The sequence below is a fragment of the Mastomys coucha genome, unplaced genomic scaffold (assembly GCF_008632895.1).
Source record: "Mastomys coucha isolate ucsf_1 unplaced genomic scaffold, UCSF_Mcou_1 pScaffold14, whole genome shotgun sequence".
Taxonomy (NCBI): Eukaryota; Metazoa; Chordata; class Mammalia; order Rodentia; family Muridae; genus Mastomys; species Mastomys coucha.
In genome coordinates, this window is record NW_022196896.1 from 17082612 (window position 1) to 17088212 (window position 5601).

General features: G+C 36.7%; 1 protein-coding gene across 5 annotated transcripts in view; it reads left to right on the plus strand.

The window, feature by feature from the left end:
• Nkain3 (sodium/potassium transporting ATPase interacting 3) overlaps positions 1-5601 on the plus strand; it is a 652366-nt gene that overhangs the window by 522696 nt on the left and 124069 nt on the right. The gene's annotated exons all lie outside the window — the stretch shown is intronic.

Consider the following 5601-nt stretch of genomic DNA (forward strand, 5'->3'; position numbering starts at 1 on the left):
GTGTGTCAGAGCACCTGGGAGTGGAGCTTCCTCTGGGTGTTGTGGGACTGGCTGCAGAGCTTGTGCCCCCTAATTTATTTTTTTTTAATTTACAAATTCACCAAAATAAATAGAATAGAGTAAACGAACTCTCTTGTGTATTATAAATATTTAAGGATTTTGGTTCTTGTTACCTTCTCTTATGACTAAATAGAATTCAAGCCTCTTGCAAGAAATAAAAATAAACTATAATACTAACATTTAGATATATGACAAATTCACATACTCAAGATATTCTCATTGCAGTGTGTGAGTACCTACACAAATGAAGACTTTTAACTTAGACTACTTTCATATCAGGAGACAACTAAAACCATGTTCTGAAACTAGAAATGCATAGGGTCAAAATCTACTATTTTTTCGTTTCTTTTTGTTTCAACTTCAAGTGCATGATTAATTACTAAGATTTACATTTTTGTACATAGACAATATTTTTCCTAACTAGATAAAACACATTATTACAAACAATTTTTTAGTGAAAGCCTTAAATAACAGAAATTCTAAAGTTCAGTCCAGGTTTTAATTTGAACATATAGGATCTGTGCCTCCAATTATTCAGACATGCAAATTAAGAAGTAGTAAACTGTATAGTGATGAGTTCATTTAAAAGTATTAACAGATGCTAAGACACTCCATAGCTCCTCAATCCCAATTATCTTATTTCAATTATAATCAGCAGTCACAATAAAATTTCTAGCCACACAATGCCACGTTATTTAGTTAATTCTAGTTATTTGACTCAGATAATTCAACTACAAAAGAGAAGTCCAATTAATTGATGAGTTATTTTCCTTTCTCTAAAACAGTGATCAGATGCTTGGAAATTGGTGATGGTTTAAAGAAATTGTCTGAAGGCAGGGCTTCTATTCCTTCTCAGCACGACATTAGTATGTCATTTTTCTCCTTCCTTCCCTTTACAACACAGTAAGTCTCTGATGCCATGTGTCTCTCTCTCCAAGCTCCAGAAACATCTCCATACCATCAAACTAGAAGCTAATAAGATTCTGTTGTCACTAGACTATCTTGGACAATGAAGACTTTAGACAATTCCTGTAAATAGTTTACAGATTAAGCCATACTCTGAAAACTTTTACAAGCATACCTTTAAGTCATCCACCACAGACTAGCTAGGGACTGCAGTCACCAGTGAATTCTCCGTATTAGTTTTTATTTTATTTTATTTTTAATTATTTTATTTACATTCCACAAGTTGCCCCCTTCCTAGTCCCCACTCCCAAAGTTCATCATTCCATTCCCCCCTTCTTGCCTCTAGAGGGTACCCCCAGCTTCTGAGAGTGTACTCCCTTCTTACCCCCACCTCTCTTCAGCCAGAGTCCCTCTTCCCTGGGGCATCCAGTTCCCACAGGATTGAGTGCTTCCTCTCCCACGGAGGTCAGACGAGGCAGTCCTCTTCTACTCATGTGCCCAAGGGCACTGACCAGTCCATGTATGCTCCTTGAATGGTGACTTTGTCTCTGGGAGCTTTGGAGAGTCTGTGTTAGTTGCCGTTCCTATGGGGTTGTAATCCCCCTCAGCAAATTCAGTCCTTCCCCAAACTCTTCCATAGGGGTCCTGACCTCACTCTAATAGTTTGCTGTAGTATCTGCATTTGTTTCAGTCAGCTGCTGGTAGAGCCTCTTAGAGAACAGCCATGCCAGACTCCTGTCTGCAAGCACAGTAAGACATCAGTAATGGTATTGGGTTTAGTGTGCACACATGGGTTGGATTCCAAGTTGGGTCGATCCCTGGGTGGCCCTTCTTTCAGTCTTGGCTCCATTTTTGTCCCTGCATTTCCTTTAGACAGTGAGAAATTTGGGTTAAAAAATTTTAGATGGGTGGGTGGCCCCATCCTTCCACTGGGGGACATGTCTATCTGCTGGAGGTGATCTCATCAGGTTCCATTTCCCCACGGTAGGCCATTTTGGCTAATGTCATCACCACTGAGTCCTGGTAGCCTCTCCCATCCCAGACCTGAGATTTTCTAGAGGTTCCTCCTGCCCCTACCTGCCCTCTACTGCTGCATATTTCGATTCATTCTCCTGGCCCTCTAGATTTCTCTCTTTTCTACCCCCATACCTGACCCTGCCTCCCTTTCCATTCCCCCTCTCCTCTCCCACCCAGGTTCCTCTGCTTCCCTCTGTCTTCCATGATAATTTTGTTCCTCTGTGTAAATGGGTTTGAGTTATCCACATTTGAGCCTTCCTTCTTATTAAGCTTCCTATGGTCTGTGAGTTGTATCATGAGTCTTCTGAACTTAATGTAACCTTCAATAGTTTATCTCTTTTAGTATCAATGTCTTTACAAAGTCCATCTCCTCTCCTTTAGAATGAAGGCACCTGAAACTTGGTTTTAACCAATTTTAAGTAAGAAAGATGGTGAATGTCCATGCTATCATATATTAATTTATATGGCAAAATACTGTGCTGCCCCAGTTTATATAAAACTTGGAGGGTGCAAATCTGCAATGGCAAATCAGAAAGACTCAAATTATCCAAACATCTCTGATAACTGGTAACTACATGCCTGTGCAAGAAGGGCCTAAAAGCACAGAAGAAAGAACAAGGGGATATTTTCCTACATTTTAATGACTCTACAACTCATATGCAGAGAGCACAGTTATTGATGCTAAGTTTATCTTGATGAATTAGGCTGCATCGATAAAATACTAGACTAGGTTTCTAACAGTTATGCAAGTATTTTTATGCAACCTCAAATGTTGTATATACCAGAAAAAATTCAGGTCAACAGGTACAAATATGTTCAAAATTAAAGGAAATTATATTTAGATAATGAAAAGAAAATATGACAATGTTTCAGTGACAGGAAATTTCAATAATATGTGTGTATGTACACACAAATTTCTTAACAAACAAATTTTAGATATTAGATATTACATCCACAAACAGATGGCTATTTTAGAATAAAAAAGTTTAATGACTAAAGTGAAAAATCCACTGACTAGGCTTAATAATTGATGTAAATGGCAGAAGAAAGAATTATCAGGCAGACAAAAAAAATGAATGATTAAAGAAATCATCTAATATGAAACATATTAGAAAAATAGTGAAAAAATAAGTTAGAGACCATGTGAGATACAATAAAAAGAGCATAACTGTGTGACACCACTGAGAATGACCAAAAACTTTATAATGAATGAGTCACCCTCAGCTTAAGTGCAATGAGGTCCTATGATCCTTAGATCCAAGGAACATGTAATACTCCAGGAAAGATGAGTGAAGGAGGGTCATATCTACACTATGCTGTAGTCAAATGGATAAAAGTCAGAAGATAGCATTAACAAATATCAAAAAGCCAAGGCACTTGACTCAGGAAATCAAAATAAAACTTACTGATATATGTGTCATCCAAAGCAGTTAAGTCATGTATAGTTCATTAAAAGAGGAAAAAGAAAAAAGAAAAAGGAACAATAAACAACTTGTCTAACAAAGTAGAGTTAAAAAACTGAAGATGCTGTAATGAAATGACAAGATAAACAAAGTCTTAAAAAAAAAAAAAAACAGTTGCTGCTATTGCACCTGTCATATGGGAAATACTGGTGGAAAATTTCCAAGCTGCAAAAAAAAAAAAAAAAAAAAAAAAAAAAAAAAAAAAAAAAAAAATACCAAATAATAAGTTGAATTGAAATGAAAAAAATTAAGAGTTCAGGAGTGGTAAATATGTGGGTAAATATAAAAGACTCTATGGATTATTATTTTTCTTTTCTAAGTATACATAAAAGATATAAGATTTTAAAACAAACAATAATTATACCAATGTGTTATTAGGTTTGTGGTACATTCATATGTATCACATCAGACAGGATTGAGAAGAAAGAGTAAATAGAGCAAAGACAGTGTCTTATCAGAATTAATTATATGTTAACTTGAAGAATTATTGTACTGTGCTAAATTAACATACACAATGGCAGCTTTAAAACAATCCAAAAGAAATAATTTTGAATGCCACCTACAATCGACAAATATGAATAGAACGACAAAAGTAAGAGCAAATATGGAACAGCCTAGAATACATGGAACTGTCTCAAAACAAGAAGAGGGTTCAGAGAAGAAATATGAAAGATTAAAATATTTGTTCCACAGGAGAAGGTTAATGGAAGAACAAAGAAAAAAAAAGGTTTTAAAACACAGTGAAAAAATAGAAAATATGTATAATTACAGTGTAGTGAACAAAAACCAACATTAATAAATCTTTATGGTTAAATTAATATCACAAAACTAAACTTAAAAAAATTAGAAGTCTAAGGACCTTATGGTGAAAAGTGTGAAAATTTCTGAATAAATTCAAAATAAATGAATATATGTTTGACACATTTCTTGCTCATTCATGTTTATTGTTATACCATCCACAATAGCTAAAAGTAGAGCCAACCTAGATGTCCAATGACTGATGAGTGGGTAAAGAAGACTAAGAAAAATATACATGAGGACATTTTATTAAACTATAAAGAAAAATGAAATTATGACCCTGGTAAAATAAAGGATATTACTGCAAATCATATTAAATGAAATTGTGTACCAGAGACCTGGGAGGTGAGAGACTCTCAGGAATTAAAAGGAGGGACCTTAGACAAGATGCTCTACAGTGGGGAGAGGGAACTTGTAAAGCCCACCTTCAGCCTCAAGTGAGGGATGGGTTGTCATCCCACAGTCAAAACTCTGATCTATAGTTGTTCTTGTCTGAAAGAACTGCAGGGGTGGAAATGGAGAGGAACCTGAGGAAAAGAAGGTCCAACAACAGGCCCAAAGTGGGATCCAAGTCAAAGGGAAGCTTCAAGGCCTGACACTATTACTGATGCTATGGAATGCTCACAAAAAGGGAACTAGCATGACTGCCCTCCAAAAGACACAGCAAGCATCTGAAAAAGTCAGATGCAGGTATTTGCCCTAATCAATGGACAGGAGCTGCTGACCCCTGTGGTTGAATTAGGGAAAAGCTGGAAGAAGCTGAGGAGGAGGGTGACCTTGTAGGAGGACCAGCAGTCTCAGTTAATCTGGACCCCTGAGATCTCTCAAACACTGGATCACCAACCAGGCAGCATATACCAGCTGATATGAGATTTCCAACACATATAGAGTAGAGGACTGCCAGGTCTGGATTTAGTCAGAGAAGATGTTACCTAACCCTAAAGAGATTGGAGGCCCCAGGGAGTTTAGAGGTCTGATGGGGTAGGGGTGTTGGGTAGGGAGGAGGTATGAGATGTGGAACAGTTGGAGGGTGGACCTGGAGGAGAATAAAATCTGTAGTTTAAAATAAATAAATAAACAAATAAAAGTTTTAAAAAAAAGAATTAAAAATATAGACACCACATATTTTCTTTCATATATATACAAGACGTAAGAACTACCTGTTTATGTTTGTGTGTGTGTGAGTGTGTGATTTTGTGTGTGTGCCTGTGTGCATGCTTGTGGTTGTCTATGTGTATGCATACAGCATCTCTCTGTTTCTCTATCTCTGTCTTCTCTATCCCTCTCTGTGTGTGTCTTTGTGTATGTGTCACATTCTCTCTCTTTCTCTCTCTCTCTTTCTCTCTCTCTCTCTCTC